At 31.5% G+C, this 16,996-nt stretch overlaps 1 long non-coding RNA gene across 1 annotated transcript in view; it reads right to left on the minus strand.

Annotated features, from left to right (window-relative positions):
* Positions 1-321: 321 nt before the first annotated feature.
* LOC143059818 (uncharacterized) overlaps positions 322-16,996 on the minus strand; it is a 38,040-nt gene continuing 21,365 nt past the window's right edge. The window contains exons 2-5 of the long non-coding RNA XR_012973620.1: positions 6,879-7,860; positions 5,261-5,387; positions 1,870-1,962; positions 322-381 (exon numbers count right to left, since the gene is read on the minus strand). This is a non-coding gene — a long non-coding RNA (uncharacterized LOC143059818). The remainder of the gene's footprint in view (positions 382-1,869; positions 1,963-5,260; positions 5,388-6,878; positions 7,861-16,996) is intronic.

The following is a 16,996-nucleotide window of genomic DNA, read 5'->3' on the forward strand; positions in this document are numbered from 1 at the left end:
GTTGCTTGAAAATGGTATTACAATGTTTAATATGTCCTTACGTATGCGTGTACCGAGTCAGGAGTATGACAGTTGCTTTCCATTAAAAGTTGGATGTGTTTAAGTTTTAAATTTGGATTAGGAACATTCCATTTTGAATATTATTAGTTCGGTATTTTTTTAATTTTTTTTATGATAGAATAATTCAATAAGATCATATGCTTTGAAGTTCAAATATACAACCACAAATTCATATAATGATAATGCTAGCATTAAACAAATAATCAATACTACAAAAGGCAAAACATTAAAGCAAAAAGTGCCGTTTTGTATTGAAGTCCTTACCCTGAGATGTTTGGATTGGTGTCGGATTAACTTGCATTTTTAACTCGAAACTGACTTCTGTAAAATGAATAATAAGAACAATTAGATTGTAAAAGCCGATGTGTTATTCGGGAAATAACAGGAAAACATTTGAAATATTAACGATTTGACAACTTCGTACATGTTTGTCTATTTCTTCATTTCGTCTCTAGAAGATGGAATGTCAGAAAAAACATATGCACTGCATTTTGTTTCAAATGCTGATCATATGGCCATAGTCAAAATACAACGCGTTGAACAAGTGTTGCTTAAATAAAGCTACATAAAAAATTGAAAATGTTCTCAAAGGTACCAGACTAATTTTTCATTTTTTCATGGCTTGTGATTCAGCCTTAGCTGTACAACATTTTTGTGAGCGTAAATAATGTGTTCGTGAACCTTAGAATTGCTTTATCCGAAGGAATATATTTGGTGTTGACCACCCCTCCTCAATTATTATAATATGTTACAAATTACTGAATCTTACTGATAATCCTTAATGTAAGACCTTACGGCTTGATACTTTATGGAATTTTCACCTGGTATGTTTGAATTTGGAATTTTATTGAAAACGGCTGTCGTTACTCTGTTATTTAAGGGCGAGGTTTTTGTTGAATATACTAAAACATCAGTGTCATTTTTTTCCTAGACACATACCATGACGAAAGAGTATTATGGGTAGCTACATGCCACGCCTTTCATGCAGCACTTTGACTTGGGGAAAGTTTTAACTGTTGAGGTTTCAATGTACACTGCTAAACTGTACTTTCTATTTAAATACTTCAAATCTAATGGAATTTTAAAAGTTATTAACTGGTATATAAAGAATTGAAATTGACTTTGCACTTCCAAAATGGCACCGAACCATTGAAACGACCAAACTGCGAAAAGCATAAAATTTTGGGTCTAAACTTTATTAATCCTTAAAGTTGTGACCTATAATTCGAAGATGATTTATCCGAATTTGTAATTTTCAAAAAAGAGTTATGTTACCATTGATAACGCCTTTTTGTGATAATCATTACACATGCTTACTTGTACTTGTTTATATTTTCTCTTTTGTGAATTTGAACTTTCTGGCATAGCTTACAATACTCAAATTTACTTTTTCAACAATGTCAGAGTCACCGTTGGTCACACGCTAAATCGAATTAAGATATACCTCGACAAAAACGAGATCTTGCATTAAGATTTATTTTATTTGAAACTCCATTATTTTGCAGATCTGGTAGTTGTTCCTTTTGACTTGTCCACACGCTCGTGTTCAACGGTAATGTAACAAACAACACTTCACAAATCGCTCAGAAGTAGTATGTGAAAGGTATGCTGGAATACGCATGAGATCGAGGCTTTTATGGAAAAAAAGATTTTGTACCGAAACATGATGTTCATTCTGTGTTAGGGTATAGAGAGGTATTTTGTTTTTAAAATATGAACGCACATTGAAGTTTTGTTTTATATCATGATTAATATTGAAATATAATCATTATCATTATTATTATCATTATTAACTTTATGAATATATACCTCGGAAATTGTCCAGATCGCTTTCTGGTGAATTCTCCTCACAAAGACCTATCGCCATATCTCGTAAACTATTTACAATGCTCAGACCAGAACCTTGAAATAAAAAACGAAGACGAATGTGTAAGCAGAATAATAACACACAAGGATACAAAATAACAGTATTTATCTGAAACCTACAATGGCAAATCAAGAAAAAATATTTAATCTTTTTTCAAATTTATGTTCAGGAAAATTCAATTTGATATTACATGGAAACAAAATAATTTTGAAAGAAACATGAATTAGCAAGATAATAATAAGAAAACCGAAATCGACATATGCACCTAAAATTATAATTTATAAAATAATCAAATCTTATTGAAGTAAATGCTTTATTTGAAATTAATTCTGATGGGCATCATCTGTTTGCAAGATCTCAAGTAGGAAAATATCGTAATTTGCATTAAAAAGTGAATGACTAAATATGATTTCTTTTTCAGCTTATCCAGTAATCAAAAACGACGAGAAAGACTCAATACATGTCGAATGTCATCCAAAGACACAAATTATGTTGTCTCACAGAAATTCGTGCTTTAAACAGCTAATGCTTTTGATTAATCCCTTGAATATAAAGAGATAAAATAATTCAAAATTGTTTATGTTTCTTTTACGAATTAATCAACTCAAGAGCGATTAGATCACGGCCGTCACTCGGCAAACCGAGAGATTGGTCGGTTAATCTATATTGAGTATGCGGTTATATGGGCGGTTGGTCTGTTAATCGGGTCGGTTATACGTCTGTTAGGAGTGAAACGTACAATTTAATGTTAAACTCTGTTAGACATACAGATGTTTGTCATATTATAAGAACCAAATCAAAGTGTCTGACATAACGATATCATTCTATAACAGAACATTTTCCATCTGTAAAAAAAATCATAGCTTGCACAGTTTTCAGTAAAACTAAAAGGCGTCGCGGAAGTATGTGGTATTAATGCTTAAACGCATAGAACTGTTTTGGGTAAAAGGCGAACATTTTATTACTTAATTATCATTTGGGGTTCGTGTTGTTTGTGCTTTAGTTTTCTATGTTGTGTCATGTGTACTATTGTTTGTCTTTTTTCATTTTTAGCAATGGCGTTGTCAGTTTATTTTCGATTTATTAGTTTGACTGTCCCACTGGTATCGTTCGTCCCTCTTATAAAAGAGGGACGAAAGATGCCAAAGGGACAGTCAATAATTTATAAAGGACACAAAATAGTACATTGGTTCTGAAAGATAAATTTGCTGCGTAAAGCAACCAACAATCAAACAATCTAAAAGATACATTGACATTAGAAAATAATTCAAAATTGTAATTTAACTTGAGTAATACCACACTTTAGTGAATATTTCGGGAATAAAGTCTGTTAATGGTATGGACCATTTGAATTGTGTCAGTAATTTAGCCACGACAATAGTTTTGCTACCTTTAAAATTTCCCATTGAAAAAGTAAAATATAAGATCTTGTGTAGAAAAACTGACAATACGGTGTAACAGTATCCTCTCGTAAGAGCATTTTTATTTTGACCATTTTTGCATTTTATTGAAGGGTGTGTCACTTCAATATAGAGTGATATGGATTGGCTGCAGGAATATGCATGAATTTATTATTTACGTTATCAATCAGTCTTAATTTTGGTGTCTGTTCAAAGTCTGCAACATCTGTGAATCTATCTCTTGTGTTGCAATGCAGCCAGTTAAATTTCATGCGTTTTCCGATATGCATTGTCTTTTCTACCTAGTCATCATTGTCATCACAAAAAATGCATAATATGAATCTTTTTTTCCAGTAATGATGTATTATCATTGTAAGTTTTTTAGCCGACTAGCAGTGTACAAACGTGTTTATATTTATATCGTATGACCTTGATTTATGTGACCATTTTTTGATAAAATTAACATTACTCTAATAATACACTTTTTGAAACTATTTTTTACCAATTTTCAATTTCCAGTCTAAATTTATGTTTTTAATTGTTCATTTGTTGTTTCCGTATATTTTAGTCTCTCATCTTGAGTCTATTCATTTGTTCCTATAACACTCCCACATAGCAATAAAATTATACTTTTATGGCTATTCATAACTCTTAACAGATATTCCCGTGCTTGCATTTCCTATCATGATTTTCTTGATAGAGGGTTACTGCTCACAAGGAAGCTATTAAACCAAGAGTTCCAAACGGTGAAGTTGAAATCATCCCTTCGTAAAGTTTACGGACGCCATAACGAGTTGTTTGACCGTTATGGAATAACCGTTTCACAAATGATATCGGATATGTTCATTACGTCGTAACCACAATCCCCTTCCCTTTCATGAATTTGACCTACCGAATTAGACTATTTACCGGATTTGTAATCACATAAGCAACACGACGGGTGCTGCATGTGGAGCAGGATCTGCTTACCCTTCCGGAGCACCTGAGATCACCCCTAGATTTTGGTGGGGTTCGTGTTGTTTATTCTTTAGTTTTCTATGTTGTGTCATGTGTACTATTGTTTTTCTGTTTGTCTTTTTCATTTTTAGCCATGGCGTTGTCAGTTTGTTTTAGATTTACGAGTTTGACTGTCCCTTTGGTATCTTTCGTCCTTCTTTTAACAGACCAATTAACAGATCGAGTTTTATACATCCGACCCATTAACAGAAAAAATCTATAAAAAAAAAGAAAAACATAATGCCTATCTTTTTTTCTATGTTCAAAATATTGCATGAAAGTAAATTCAACCAACTTGTCATGTTGTGTACATTTTGTGTGTATAAAATATGTATAAATTTATTGATGAGTAGTTCGCTTTAGTTTTTTAAGTTGTGTCTTGTGTTTGTTATTCTTTTTCTTTTGTAACCGTGGTGTTGTCAGTTTATTTTTGACATTACTTTGAATTTCTCTGTGTTATCTTTTGGATCTCTTTTATCATATATTAGGTCCGGGGAAACAGTTTTCGTAATTTTATTTTTGTTGTCTACTAGTCCTAGTGTGGATAGTGAATAACTTGCAAAATATTTTTCATGCAGCTTTTAAATTTATTTCTTGATATTTTATGCCAAAAAAGTAAAAAAGTGAAATTACATGTAAAATATTGAATTGTTTGGTGAATTAATGGTATTGTCAAGTTTGAAAAGGTATATGTAAAATAAGTATGTCTTAAATTATCAAACTAAAAGACAGACCCCTTTACATAAAATATCCATAAGAGCCAATAAACTTTCCGATAATTTTATTATAATTAGTAATACACTACTCTGTAAATAAACTTTTATGGATAGAGCACAGGCGATGTTTTTAATATGCCTTTTATGTATAAAAATAGTAAAACGAAATAAATGTGTTCTCGGGTCATATGATGCAAATTTATCTGCTTATATATGCTTACAATCACTGTTGTTCATGCTGTTACATTTTGCAATTTGAATGTCTTGGACTAGTGTATAAACCGCTTCGATTTTGTCCTCGATTGAATCCTCTTTACCTTCAATCTTTTTCAAAGTATTAACGGTTACCTGCAATATATAAGTATTAATATTACCTGCAATATATAAGTATAAATATTACCTGCAATATATAAGTATAAATATTACCTGCAATATATAAGTATAAATATTACCTGCAATAAATATTTAAAAAGGATAACTGTCAGAATGCATAAGGTATGTTCAGTAACCTGACATGTTGTTGTGTTGTCGTACATATGTTCAAACATTCTTTTGAATAAATGTTCATTTACAACTAATTGTATATCTGTTATTCATATCTATTTCAGGTTGTACTATATGATCAAATTCAAAATGAACTTGAAATTAATGAAAAGATTCAATGGAACCTATAAAATGTATGATCAAAAATATCTCTGATAGATAAAAAACTAAACCCAAACAAACAAAAGTTGCACATTGGCATTATATGGTATACAATTGAGAATGGAATGGGGAATGTGTCAAAGAGACAAAAAAACCGACCGTAGACAACAAAACAACAGCAGAAGGTCACCAACAGGTCTTCAATGTAGCGAGAAATTCCCGAACCCGGTGGCATCCTACAGCTGGCCCCTAAACAAATATATACTAGTTCAGTGATAATGAAGGCCATTCTAATTTCCAAATTGTACACAAGAAACTAAAATTTAAATAATACAAGACTAACAAAGGCCAGAGGCTCCTGACTTGGTGACGATTCTTTAACATCCATCATACATCAGGGAATTTAAGCGAAAAGGTAAACAAGACAGTGTGGATGAATTGTAATTTGTCAAATTCAAATAATTCAAATTTCTAAAGTAGCCTCCATTGACCATTGCAAATCTATTTCAACTCGACAACAATCAAGATATGAAACAGGTAAAAGAAAATTTTGCGAACGTTTCACTATAGCCGTATTTAATTTCACAAAATTGGAGATATTAGGTAATCACAAATCCGTCCCTTAATCCTTTGGTATACACGTATTAAAAAATTATGAAAATCGTCCGACTTTATACTGGATACCTAAAAAAGATGCTAAGAATATCAAAGTGATAAAAGAGATTTTTAAGTTTCAAACGAAACTTACGTATGTTAACGCATGTAACTTAGGCTTACAATTATACCGACTTATGAAACATAATATAAATTGTGGTTGTCTCCCTTTGCCGGTCTCTAGCATTTCAGATTTCAATAGGATATTTGTTTTAATTCTTAAATAACATTCATGTATCAAATAGTTACCAGGATTTTAATCAAGTACGCCAGACGTGCGTTTCGTCTACATAAGACTCATCAGTGACGCTCATATCAAAATAAATTAAACGTTTATCTCATGATTATATGACTTGAAACACAATAATTGTTAAATAGCTCAAACATAAACATTGAAAGCAAGAATGAGTACAAAAAGACAATTTTCGCAAAATGTATTAATATAAATTATATAAGTATGTACATAATGTTGTTTGAATTAAAATATTAAATTATGATTTACTTTTAATAGATTTTAGATAATAGATCAACTATACATACGTGTTCAGATGTTTTAAGCAAGTTCAATACCACGGTAACAAACAACACTTTATTCGTTGGTCCATCTATTAGTTCTTGTAAATCAATTGTATATTCGTTTTCTTTGTCTAGAGCTTTTGCTATTTCAAGAATGTTGGGTTGTGTTTTATTCCAAATTTCCCAAAACTTATCATTGTTGATGCTGCAGTCTGGATGATGTGCAATTTTGTTTCGATTTTCATAGATATTTTCCAGATATTTTCGAGAAGAACAAAATTGCTTTGTTAACTTTGTAGTCAAATCTGTATCTCGTTGTATCAATGAGGATAGAGTCAAATTACTTTGGATAGTGTACTGACAGGAGCAAAATTGATGATGACACGGTGAACTCCCTTGTTTACATATTATTTCAAATTGTTTTTGGTGAATACACTTGTCTGGAATATCTCGGTCAGCATTACACTTACAACAACAAATCTTATCCACAGATAAGTGATAAACCTTGTGGACATTTTCCACAAGGAAAGCTGAGAAAGACTTGTTGTCATGTTTTAAATGGCAATCCCAAAATACTTGATAACAAAATTGAACAAGAAAAAATCTAATAAGGGTGAAATCTAAATCTTTTAGCTCAACACTTTTATTTGCCTTTAAACAGCAAAGTCCTTCTTTGCTTTGATATTGATGGTTGTCAAGTCGATCAGAGTGGGAGTTTTCAAAAATAGCTAACATTTGTTTTTCGTTAATGACCTTAACAAATTTCCGCTTTGGCGATATAGATTTCGTTTTACATTGACAGCATTTATCATCGCAGAAGAAATGGTATATTTCATGTTGATGATCATTTATAAATTGTTCTAACGTTGTGTTTGTTGAATGAAGAAAACGGTGCAACAGATCACGGTTTACATTCGTCCCAAAGCAATATATTAATGTGATCAGCTTGAAGTAGTTCTCCTGTTCCATAGTGTACGGCATTTCCCCTGTGTTTATAACACTAGATCTGCAAAAGAAAATAAATAACATTTCATCACAGTTTGAAGGCTGCGAGATTGAAGCTGATAGCGACATGCAGTTCAATTATACTACTCTGAAATAATATCAAAAGTGTATTGCTAGACAAAATTGCTTAAAAAATATACAGGGGAGGTAATGACGTTGCTAACGTAAATTGTTATTTTCGCGACGTCAAACTATGTTAAATCGGGAAAAGATTCAGTTTTCGACTGATGTTGATCATACAAACCTATCTTTCTTGAAAACGAGTTCATGGACCCCTCTTTCTTAAAATTCCATTTGGTTTGATTTCGCCAGAAGATTATATGTGCCAATTTAAATGAAAACGTAAATAGCGCATTTTTTTTAATTTGATAAATATACAGCAAAAAATTATGTTTTTTTTACATTCATGAACATCTGATAAATATGATTTATTTTTGAATAAAAAATGTATAAATTTTTAAGATACTTATAAAATACGGAAAGTACAAATTATCTATCAAAAAAAAATTTGTGTTTATCTTTTAAAAAAAATATGTCTTTATTTCGTAAGGAAAATTACGGCCACAAATCCGAATTTTGAGCAAATATGCAAATTTCGACCTCAATTTACTCAAAAGTAGCACATGAAGGTATGTTTTTTTAAGAACATATTTGCTTTAATCAGGGAAACAATAGTCTTTATGGAATTGTTTATCAAAATGTAAATACGGGACCAAAACTGTATCGTATGTCCTTAAAGGCGTAAAGTTGTTCTTTTGAAATTGTTGAGTTTTTTTCTAGTTGTTAAGAAAAAGGGGTATTAAGTTGGACCATGATTGTTGTATGTTTACATTTTGTATTTTCTTAACCTCTGAAGAATTACGACATTAACCAGTGCGATAGTAAATTGCATTTTATGTTAAACTTTTTCCATATATACGTGTCGAAAATATGAATACATTAACTATGTTAGTAGAGTAAGGTTAATATTGACTCACATTTCATTTGATTCTATTGTCATGTCTTAAATTACAAAGTCCTAAGGAGTCAAATTAGCTTCTGCACAATATTTCACCTGTATAAGAATTACAATATAACAAAAAAGTATGTGATAATTCTTCAACTCTGAACCTGAAATTCCTGCTGTATTGCACCTAAAAGAAGAGATAAAACCAAGATATAAGAGTATACATATCTTTGATTAGATGTTATTTTTAATATCACTTTAAAATGTTAGAATGCGGTATTTTGCGTTTTAAACTTTTGAATATAATTAACGTAGAGGTTTTTCAAAAAGTATATTGACTGAAAACGAAGCCCGAGGTCGATATACTTCTTTGGGTCGATATATCCTGTATTGACCTCATACAAAGGCTATATTTGTTATATTATTAATTTCCGACCATATTTGTGACCAAATCGTCATTTGATTTTGTATGAATATAATAGATATCATATTTTCTCCTTGACAATAACAAAATATTAGTTGTTATTTCATGATTTTTTGTTTGTTTATTTGACATCTTATGTATTTGAAGATTTTTTTCGACAAATAATCGGTCACAGATACATGTATCGATGTTTCAATAAGGTTTAACAATATCCTGAAATTCACTACATAGCGGCACAAAATATATCGGTTTTTAGAAATTCTAAAAATAACCATGCATTATGATTTTTGCTGTGCAATATGCTTTTTGCTATCAGCCGTTTCACCTTTACCTTCCAAAATATAGTTTAACATGTGACTATCCCTAAACGAATCAAATTTATTAAAATAAACGAATTAATAATATTGAAAAATATGATATCAACATTCTTGTTCATCGTTTATTTGGTAAATCTGTTAAAATTAAATTCTTTAATTTATTGATGTATCCTTCTTAGTCAAACGTTTTTGTGAACTCTTAAAATGTCGTAAATTTAATTTAAATGGCCAGTCTTTAAATATACATTTTTTTGTACATGATAGTGGCTGTTATCAAGTACATAAAAAGTCTTTACTATATCATATATTTTACATTCACATTGCGATAAGACGTGTCACGGTACTTGTCTATCCCAAATTCATGTATTTGGTTTTGATGTTATATTTGTTATTCTCGTGGTATTTTGTCTGATGCTTGGTCCGTTTTTGTGTGTGTTACATTTTTGTGTTGTGTCGTTATTCTCCTCTTATATTTAATGCGTTTCCCTCGGTACCCGATTATGTTTTTGTCCATGGATTTATGAGTTTTGAACAGTGATATACTACTGTTGCCTTTATTTAGATGCTTACTTGTCAAAATTTGTTGTTTAATTTGCAGATGAAAAAAATAATATTTACGATTCTTTAATTGAACCTTAAACTGAATCATTATCTCTCAAAAAGAAAGTGTTTCAGTTTTATAATGTTGAGGAAATGTTTGAAAAAATATCAATTTTTATCGTGCCCTGCTGGATAATGTACAGTAACATGATTAGGTGGTTAAAGAAACTTTATACATAAGCAGTAATTTTTATGGTTTTCAGTGGATAATTTCGATTTTATTATAAGATTAACTTATCATAGATACCAGGACTAAATTTTGTATAAACGCCAGACGTGCATTTCGTCTACAAACGACTCATCAGTGACGCTCAAATTTAAAAAAAGGTTTAAAAAGCCAAATAAAGTACGAAGTTGAAGAGCCTTGAGGACCACAATTCCTAAAAGTTTTGCCAAATAAAGGTATTATATGCATGAGGTAGAGAAGCCTTTGTATTTCAAGAATACAAATGTTTGTAAACAGTTAATTCATAAATATAACCATATCAATGATGTCAGCAAAAAAATAGAAGAATTTGTACTGCCACTATTGAAAATTCTTCGTTTTCTCTAATGTCCATCGGAATATATCCGTGAGGATTCAGTGGAAAAAGAGTTTAAAAAATTATTGAAACAGTTTCCATCTGTAAAACTGGTAAAAACCTTGAGAAACTAGTCAATACTGATAACGCTACATTGGCCCCAAAATGTATACCAGCTTTTAACAAAAAGAAATATATTTGAATTTATAGCTTGATGACATTAATTGTCGCAAAACCGTTTTACATTGTTAGTTTTTCTATCAATTGACATTTTGTGTATATAATACCAGCAGTCAACAGGTACGAGAGGGCGTTACTATATGTTATCCCATTTTAATTTTCTAGTTTATGATTAAAAGTACTAAAGTTTTGGTGCAGGTTCACTGATTCCTCTACGCAGTTTTTAACAATCAAGCTAGACAAACAATCTTCAATTTCATTCGTAAAAGACGTACCTGGTTAATATATCTGCTATTTCCAAAAATATGTACAAACTTCAAATTCTTTATCCGCCATGTTTGTTGAGTGATTTCAGATTTTTGTACAAACATGGCAGCCCGACTGTAATACAATTACGTTGATGAACTCCTCGTAAATCATTTCTATCTAAACATATCTTTTTATCTTTATAAACTATTATTACCTTTGTTAAGAGTACAATATCAAACAAACATTTCTATACGTCATGACGACTGGTCCCCCGTCGATATATTAGTTAGGTATAACATTGAGAGTCAGAATAATTCATTGATAGAAAAAAATGGCAAAAGTTCCGTAACTCCTGTTGAAAAAAGTCAATAGAAGAATAAAGGTAAAATATGGATAACAACATATGATGGAAACTGAATCAAACCTTAGTAAAGAAAGAATGTTTTCTGTTAAATTATGTCCGAAGTATAAGCAATCAGGACTTGTTATTGAGGTAAAACAAAAGGAAGAAAACAGTCATACAACCTTTAAAATAGCAAATCAAAATGAGGTACAATAAAGTTCAAAAACCAATGATGGCATCTAAGTCGACTAAATAGTGCAGGTTGCTGTCCAACAGACTGAGAGGGTTTACATTATTTAAAACCTGGCCCAATAACTCCCAGAAAAATGTTGATATAAAATACAAGAATAAAATGGTAGAAATACAAATTGGTAGACAATCCTACATATTATGAGAAATTCCTGTAAATGGTTTCAGGGGAGATGCGTTCAATTTTGTGGCACTATAACATTATAATTCAAGTAAAAAGGTAAAATACACATCATGGAAAACACTACGACGAAGTACGAAAACTTTTTGTTATAGTTGTCAGAAGAGATGTTTTCAAAGTCCCATTACAAAAATGGTCAGATCATAATAGCTATTGTCATTTCTTAAATAATAAAGTTTTAAGGGGTAACTGTCTTGAACCAGAACCTGACGTTCAGTATTTTTCTATTGACAATATTGACAAAGATGATATCACTACCATAGTCCATCGTTTATTTAATTTGTTAAATCTGTTAAAATTACATTATTTAATTTATTGATGTATCCTTCTTCGTTCAAACGCTTTTGTGAACTGTTTAATTGTCGTAAAACTGATTTAAATGGCAAGTCTTTAAATATACATTTTTGTACATGACAGCAGCAGTTATCAAGTAAAAATAGTCTTTACTATATCATATCTCTTAGATGCTTACTTTTTGTCCAAATTGTAAAATAGACAGGCTTTCTTTGATTATAGTCTTAAAAATTCACCAGGCGAATTTAGATAACTGCTATTAAAATCCCAAAAAAAAATGCACAAAGCTTCAAACCTTCAACCGCCATTCGTCTTGTGCTGTATCCGGTTTGTTATACAAAACAACTAGACCGTGGAAAACACACGATCAAGTAAATACTTAAAGATTGTGAACTCATTTCGTATCTCATTTCTCTTAAAAAAAATAATATAACTAGTTAGTATTTAAACTGATATCTTTATTTATTTATTTTTCGTTTTGAACCTAGCTAGATTGCAAGGATATCGCAAAAGAATCTCTTCACTGTATAAACGATGTTTTGAATATTGTGTGTCACAATATGTCATTGCCAATCGTTAGTTAAAATCATTTAGTTTAAACATATTTATTTAGAGTGGATTGGGAAACAAGTTTTGCAACTTATATTAATCCCTTTCCACTTTGCGGGTGCGAGTGCTGCCTTGTAGCGGCATTAGCCTACTCTTTTTCGAAATCTACAAGGGTGTCTTTAACGTGCAAGAGATATGGCTCTCTCTTAACACGGGTCAGCCATTTATCGTCCCCTTCCGACGGACTATCATCGTTTCCTCAAGACCATACTTGCAGATGGTGTTAAGGGAGAGCCGAAAATTGAGTTCCTGAAATTTTCATCCCAAACGAGAATCGAACCAGGAACCTTTGTGTTAGTAGTCCGATGCACTAACCACTACACCACGGCTCTCCAAAATCATTTGAAGAAGGTCAAACAAAAGAGACTGTAAAATAGAAGTCAACTAAGGAGAAAGCTTGGATACATGATAGGTATACATTTTTCTGACACGGCTAGGCTGGTTTTTTTTTTATCATCCCTAGTTTTTGGTTGGGTCCGGGTTGTTTTTGTGACATTCTGTTCATGCATCATTGTCAATATAATGAAAATTGAAACGACTGTCGTACAAGTGAGAGGTTTGGCGCTATAAAACCAGGTTCAATCCACAATTTTCTAAAATTGAAAATGCCTGTTCCAAGTCAGAAATATACTATATATCAATTGTTGTCAATTTGTTTGATACGTTTTATCATTTGATTTCATTTAGGACTTTCCGTTTTGAATTTTCATCAGATTTCAGTATTTTTGTGATTTTACATTTTACCACTTGAGAAATAAAAACAACTGAAAGAAACAATAAATATGTTGCGTATTTTGTATTTAAAATCTAAGTAATTCATCAGGGTTCAAATATTTAACCAACTTCCGATTTCAAATAGTCTCTATAGCTGATTTTACCAATATTCTTTGCTAGATGTCCGTGAAGGGTGCATCGTTAATTTTAGAACAGTTAAATGAATGTTGTTGTTTATTTTGCAGATCAAAATAAAACAAAACGTTTTTCGATTCTTTAATTGAATCTTAAACTGAATCATTAATTCTCAAAAAGGAAGTCGTTTAGTTTGATAACGATGACGAAATATTTGAAAAGATATCCAATATTATCGGGTGTTTTTTTTTTTGATAATGTATGGTTACATGATCATGTTGATGATGACAATACAATTTGTTATTGAAATGTTCAAATATATGTAATAATCTTTATGGTTTTAAGTGGATGACTTCGATGATATTATGAGAAGGACTTGTAGTGGAACTATTGGAAATTCTTCGTTTCCCCCAAAGGTCCATCGGAATATATTCTTGAGGATCCAGTAGAAAAAGAGTTTAAGAAATTATTGAAACAGTTTTCTTCTATAAAACTGGTAAAAAGATTTGAGAAAACTTGTCAATACTGATTACGCTACATTGGACTCCAAAATGTAAAGCTAATTATGCTCCTTTTCTATAAATTTAGAACAAAAGAAATTTAAAGATTTGAATTTATAGCTTGACAACATTATTTGTCGCAAAACCGTTTTACATTACAAGTTTTTCTATCAGTTGACATTTTGTGTATATAATACAAGCAGTCAACAGGTACGAGAGGGCGTTACTATATCATATCCAATTTCAATTTACCATTTTATGATTAAAAGTAGTAAAGTTTTGGTGCAGGTTCACTGATTCCTCTACGTAGTTTTTAACAATCGAACTAGACAAACAATCTTCAATTTCAGTCGTTATAGACTTACCTGGTGAATATTGGATATATATCTGCTATTTCAAAAAATATGTACAAACTTCAAATTCTTTATCCGCAATTTTTGTGGAGTGATTACAGATTTTTTAAAAAACATGGCAGCCAGACTGTTATAAAAAATACGTTTATGAATTCTTTTGAGGATATGTTGTTAACTCGTATCTCATTTCTATCTAAACATATATGTTTATCTTTATAAAATAAACTTTATCTATTATATCAAAACAAATCAAATAAACTAGACAGGATTGCTACGTCATGACGAATGGTCTTCAGTCGCTGTATTGGTTAGGTATAACATTGTGAGTCACAATTATTTATTGATAGAAAAAAATTTGCAAAAGTTCCGTAACTCCTGTTGAAAAAAGTCAATAAAAAAAATAAAGGTAAAATATGGATAACAACATACGACGGAAACTGAATCAAACATCAGTAAAGAAAGAAAGTTTTCTGTTAAACTATGTCAAAGTATAAGTATGGACACACCATTCAATCTGGATACAGCTCTGAATTTGGATTGTGATTAAATAGTTGAAACAGCATAGATTTCTGACACAGAATGAATGTTGTCAAATGAATTTGTTTGTTTGGTTTTTTTTTTTTGCTTTTGAGCAACTCACTATCCTGTTGACTATTAACTTACCTAAAAAAAATAGATTTGAACAAATTCTGAAAACTGAAATGAGAAAAATTGTTCCCCTCTATATTCTTATTGAATCACCCCCTTTAATCCTCCCCTTTTCCTGTATTCCAAAAATAATTCGAATTCAAATTTCTAATTGGTTTTTGCAACAATAACTTCTCATTTAAATACAACTTAAAATATTAAGATACATATTTTTTGTTCAAGCAGTGTAAGGGAGGTAATCAAATATAAATATAACAGTATTCTTAAATTGGAATTTGATTACCTCCCATACACTGCTTTTAAATTAACTAAATTGTCCTTTAACCAGAAAAACCTTGTTTCCCCTTTTTTGCCCCTATTTGCTAAATGGTTTGAGCCATAACCCCCCATAACAATCCCTTTGCAGTATGGAAACTTGTGGTACAATTTTAGAAAGATTTATACACTTAAACACAAATTATTGACTGAAAACTATAAAATTGCTTATTTGGGCCCTTTTTTACCCCCAACTTATTGAAACCTCCTTTGGAGCAAGAACCCCAAAACTCCAATCCAGCATTTCCTTTGTGGTAAGAAACCTTGTAGTATAATTTCAGAGAGATCCATACACTTAAACACAAGTTATTGTCTGTAAACTAGAAACATGCTTCTTTTTTGCATTTTTTGGCCCCTTATTTCTACATGTTCAGGGAAATTAACCCCAAACTCAATCCCAGCCTTCCCTTTGTTATATGGAAACTTGTGATTAGAGGGATCAATACAGTTACACACAAGTTATTGTCCTGAAACTAGAAACATAAAATTGAGAATGGAATTGGGGAATGTGTCAAACAGACAACAACCCGACCATAGAGCAGACAACAGCAGAAGGTCACCATCCGCTTCTTCAATGCAGAGAGAAATTCCCGCACCCGGAGGCGTCCTTCAGCTGGCCCCTGAACAAAAATATATACAAGTTCAGTAATAATGACCGCCATACTAAACTCTAAATTGTACACAAAAAACTAAATATAAAAATAATACAAGACTAACAAAGGCCACAGGCTCCTGACTTGGGACAGGCCCAGGATTACGGCGGGGTTAAACATGTTTATGAGGTCTCAACCCTCCCCCTATACCTCTAGCCAATGCAGAAAAGTTAACGCATAACAATACGCACATTAAATTCAATTCAAGCTTGTTTTGGTCCCTTTTGGCCCTTAATTCCTAAACTGTTTGCCCAATTACCCTTTTAATAAATCCCAACCTTCTACTTATTGTATTTAACATTGTGGTACTATTTAAGAGCAATTGAAATACTTATACACAACATATTGTCCTGAAACTAGATAAACGCTTGTTTTGGGCCCATATTCTTAACCTTTGGAACCAGAACCCTCAAAGTCGACCCCAATCTTACTTTTGTGGTTATAAACATTGAGTTAAAATTTAATCAATTTCTATTCACTTATACGGAAGTTATAATCTAGGAACCATCTGTCTTCGGGCAACGCTGACGACGACGCTAACGACGACGACGACGACGATGTGATAACAATATACGTCCATTTTTATTTTTAATTTTTGAGGTCGTTTAAAAACCCATGATGGCATACAAGTCGACTAAATTGTGCGGGTTTGCTATTTATTTTAGGTATTTTTGACATGTAGCTCTTCAACCCCGGTACTTATACATCTTCGGATTTCAAATGTTTGGCTCTGAGCGTTCCTGATGAAGGTAAATCCAGAAAAGCGCTTCGAACGCAAGAACTTATTAAACGTGTTGTTTTCATTTTTTTGCTGTTCAACAGACTTAGAGGGTTTGTTTACATTAAGCGTCGCTAATTACAATATTTCAAACCTGGTTCAATAACTCCCATAAAAGTGTTTATAAA

Source organism: Mytilus galloprovincialis, chromosome 14, assembly GCF_965363235.1.
Source record: "Mytilus galloprovincialis chromosome 14, xbMytGall1.hap1.1, whole genome shotgun sequence".
Lineage (NCBI taxonomy): Eukaryota > Metazoa > Mollusca > Bivalvia > Mytilida > Mytilidae > Mytilus > Mytilus galloprovincialis.